The sequence below is a fragment of the Pristiophorus japonicus genome, unplaced genomic scaffold, assembly GCF_044704955.1.
Source record: "Pristiophorus japonicus isolate sPriJap1 unplaced genomic scaffold, sPriJap1.hap1 HAP1_SCAFFOLD_130, whole genome shotgun sequence".
Taxonomy (NCBI): domain Eukaryota; kingdom Metazoa; phylum Chordata; class Chondrichthyes; family Pristiophoridae; genus Pristiophorus; species Pristiophorus japonicus.
The window spans coordinates 329,941-334,422 of record NW_027250967.1 but is presented as its reverse complement, the minus strand read 5'-3'; the positions used below and the strand labels follow the sequence as shown (position 1 = coordinate 334,422).

The 4,482-nt window shown below is 48.9% G+C and overlaps 1 non-coding gene across 1 annotated transcript; it reads left to right on the top strand.

The window, feature by feature from the left end:
* Nucleotides 1-3,536: 3,536 nt before the first annotated feature.
* trnan-guu (transfer RNA asparagine (anticodon GUU)) lies at nucleotides 3,537-3,610 on the top strand. The gene has a single exon. It is a non-coding gene; the product is annotated as a tRNA-Asn (tRNA).
* Nucleotides 3,611-4,482: the final 872 nt, after the last annotated feature.

Here is a 4,482-nt window from a genome sequence, read left to right as displayed (position 1 = left end):
GGATTAGTTACATCACTGTTTGGGTTCTACAGTAGTGGAACAAGTACATTTTACAGGTAAGGTACATACGTGCTGTCACAGTCTTGCCCCTGGGTTGTGTAGGTGCAGGTGGGTGAGGTCACGCGCTCCAGAGTAACCAGACTGTGTCCAGGTTGTCTGATGGTGGCGCTGTGTCCCCTGCCAGCTGGGTGGGCTCAGATCGATCACCTGGCTGAGTCTCAGAGCCTTTGCCGTTGCCTAGTGGTAGGCAGAGCCACAGGAGTGTGTGGCCTCCCTGTCCTCCTTTGAAGGGTGCGGTGTTTCCCTGCTGCTCTTCAACGATAATGGGAGCCTGGTCATCCCAGGTCCCGTTGGGAGGGCAGGAGGGTTCTATCCGCTCGCTCCCAGTACTGGCCCTGGTGGCCAGAGAGGTGGAGCCAAACGGGGGCAGGGTACCGGTATTGGTGCCTTTGCCGTCCGCTGATCACTGGCCCTGCAGCTGGTATGCTCCCTCTGTGTGTGGCCACACTCCCTGGGGTATCACATTGGTCCCGGAGGGGCAGGCTACATGGTCGCGGGTCCTGGGTGCTGACGGGAGGTTGCCCTTGGTTTTGTCGGCATGCTTGTAAATCCCAGCATCGCACGTCATCACTTCGTTTACTCTCACAATACATTGGTTCTGACCGCAATCGCCCGACTTATCATGATTAGTTACATTTACAAACGTGTAATTGTCAGTTACATCTTTTACATTTGTATCACCATCATCGCTGTAGAAAGAGTGGAACCGTCCCTTTAATTGTGATGGGTTGCCGGTCTCCTTTGAGAGGGTCTTGCAATCTTTACCCCAATCCGGTTTGCCGCTCGGCATCACGTGTTGCTCCCTTTTGGTGTGGCTGCCGCCATCTTGACTTCAGGCCCTTCAACTCGTGGTTTGGACGACATCTTCTTTCTCTCCATGGGGTAGGCTGCAGTGATCCTTTTCTCCCTAGGTTCTGCCACGGAAGCCAGGAAGTTATCTTCTGCGTGAATTTTCTTCCTCTGGAGTCCTGCCCCTGGAGCCTGGAAGGTGAGGTCTGGTCGTTTGGACTGGATCATCTCGCCGTTGGGTTGAGCGGTCTGTGTCGTCGCATCACAGTCGAGTTGGGCGGTTGGTTTTTCAGGTGTTGTGCTGGATCCAACTTCGGGGCCATGGAGGATGTCGATCGCTGGAGGTTGGAGCTATTCCCCGCTCCAAGTGATCTTTTTCATCCACCTTCTTCCTAATAGCTTTGGACCATCCCCAGCAACGGTCCACAAATGTAACCTGTGCATCTCGCCGCCATGGGACACCTGGACATGCACGCTGCCAACGACTGGGATGTATCGTTTGTGTAGGTGAGCAGTTTCACTTCGATCGGGATCATTTTAGGTCGTTCGATTGGATTGTCCCAGAGTTTCTCAAAGGCTGCCTGATTCATCAGTGACTGGCTCGCCCCTGTGTCCACCTCCATCGTGACTGGAACATAGTTGATTTCAACTTCCATTTTCAACGGGGAACTCTCGGTGGTGCAGGTAAACACTACGTACACCTCATCGTCGCTGGACTCCGGATGATCAGCCAACTCTTCATCGACTCGGTGAGTATGATTTCTCTTGCATTTTCACTGGAGGTGGCCCTTCATGTTACAGCCTTTGCAAGTATAGTCTTTATAGCAGCACTGGTGGGCCCTGTGATTTCCTCCACAGCGCCAGCATGGGGTTGGCCGGTTTGCCCCATGTGGCGGACTCAGGATTGTGGGACTCGGGGTTCTGTTCTCTCATGCCTGAGAGAGACTGCGAGCAGCAGCCCTGCCTCTAAAAGGCAACTTTCGGTTCACAGTACATGCTGGGTTAGAGTCCTGGGGGTGAGACATCCACTTGGAATCACAGGCCGAGATCATGAACGCCTGGCTCACGTTAATTGCCTTCTGCAGGGTGACCGTGGTGTCCGCAGAGAGCAGCCTGTAGAGAAGGCCCACGTGACCGATTCCAATAACAAAGATGTCCCTTCGTGCTTCGGTGAGTTGTTCATGGAAATTTACGAGGGGTCCCAGAGGAGCTCTGATATTGCTCGCATATTTTGAAATTGCATCGAACTTTTGCAAAGAAGGACTTGCATATCTGCAGCGCCGTTCAGGAACTCATGGTACATCAGTCATTGAAGGTTGGCATGCAGGTGCAGCAGGCGGTTAAGAAAGCAAATGGCATGTTGGCCTTTAAGCAAGGGGATTTGAGTACAGGGGCAGGGAGGTGTTGCTACAGTTGTACAGGGCATTGGTGAGGCCACACCTGGAGTATTGTGTACAGTTTTGGTCTCCTAACCTGAGGAAGGACATTCTTGCTATTGAGGGAGTGCAGCGAAGGTTCACCAGACTGATTCCCGGGATGGCGGGACTGACCTATCAAGAAAGACTGGATCAACTGGGCTTGTATTCACTGGAGTTCAGAAGAATGAGAGGGGACCTCATAGAAACATTTAAAATTCTGACGGGGTTAGGCAGGTTAGATGCAGGAAGAATGTTCCCAATTTTGGGGAAGTCCAGAACCAGAGGTCACAGTCTAAGGATAAGTGGTAAGCCATTTAGGACCGAGATGCGGAGGAACTTCTTCACCCAGAGAGTGGTGAACCTGTGGAATTCTCTACCACAGAAAGTTGTTGAGGCCAATTCACTAAATATATTCAAAAATGAGTTAGATGAGGTCCTTACTACGAGGGGGATCAAGGGGTATGGCGAGAAAGCAGGAATGGGGTACTGAAGTTGAATGTTCAGCCATGAACTCATTGAATGGCGGTGCAGGCTAGAAGGGCCGAATGGCCTACTCCTGCACCTATTTTCTATGTTTCTATGTTTCTATGTTTCTATGACGCCCCAAAGCTCTTTACAGCCATTGAGTTATGTTTGAAGTGTTGTAGTTTGGGGAAAGATGTGCCCAGATCACCAAACATGAACCTCAACTCTTTGCGAATGAGTTCGGTGCAAATAATCAGAAGCCTCAGGGACTTGGACTTTCTTTGAATGAGTTCTGCTTGTACCTGTATTCAAGCTTGAAACAGCAACTGGGCTTCCATCTCACGGGAGCAGCGTGTAGCAGTTAGCGAGTAGGTGACGAGGTTTGGGGTTGATGTACGTCACTTTCAATCTTTGAAATTTCACCAAGCGAAGATATGATGAATCCAACTGTCCCTCTCAGCATTTTGTTCGGGTTTAATCACAGGAATATCCGCAGTCAGGAGCTGAAAAGGAATTCAAACCTAATACCGGCTTCGGAACAATTAGTATACTTCGTCACAGACAAGGCACCGGAAGGCTGGAAGGCAGATCACACCGGTTGTGGGAGAGCTGGTTGGCGGTGACATGGAAGTGTCTGCAGTGTGCGGGACCAGACTGCTTCCACACATCCACAATGAATGTCACACCCTTTAATTGGGAAAAGTACAACTGAGAGTGGACAAGTTCCATCCCGGTCGGAGCAATCTGAAGCTTGAACTGACTGACACCCTGGTTTTGGATGTCTTGCACCTTATACTTCCATCAGTCTCTGTGGCGCAATGGGTTAGCGCGTTTGGCTGTTAACCAAAAGGTTGTTGGTTCGAGCCCACCCAGGGACGAAGTATTTAACTGTTTTTCCCCGAGTATTCGGTGCTGCACAGTCCCAGGTTGTCATTGTGTGTTTTGGATGCATGAATCTCTTCCGCAAATGTTGCCAGCAGTGCTGTTATCCAATTAGTTCCCACTTCAATATTTTATGAGCATTCAGTTCAAGTAAAACGTTAACAATTTTTTACATGGATCATGTTCCTCCATCCAGCCCATTAGAAATAAATTATGTTATTGCGTTCAAAGAAACTGGTGGAAATTGATTCGATTGAAACATATATAGAACTGGAACTACGGTCTCAAGTGCTCCTCCTTTCAAGAATAGACACACACACAATCAATGGTTTTACAACTGAGTCATAAACATTTACAATTTTAATCCATTCTCATACAGCGTGTAAATGAGATAGGGATAAAACTTCATCACATGTAAAGAGAAAATGAATGATTGAGGATACCACTGTTCCTCAGTAATTATATTATTATTTATTTCATTCTGAAGAAGGTTATCGGCTAATTAACGGTGATTAAAAGAATTCTTACTTTTGCACATTGGCTGCATGTCGTCAATTTTATAATGTTTTGAATTTAAAAATGGGTTACAATGCTGGTTGAATACATGACATCACCTCCTACCCCAAAGTCTTTTTGGGATCACAGGTTGAGTATCTCTGGTGGTTTACACTTTCTTGTAGAGCGCCTGAGTTGGGGCTCCGGTTGTTGTGCGCTGGCCTGTGTGTCTGCTGTTTGCGGTGCCTCAGGCCTATCCGGACTGCCCACAGTGACTGGGCTCTCCTCCCTTTGGTTCCGGTGTTCGGTCACCTGTGCTAGAGTGAACTCTATATCATGTTCTTCCTCTGCTTCTTCTATGGGGTTGCTGAAC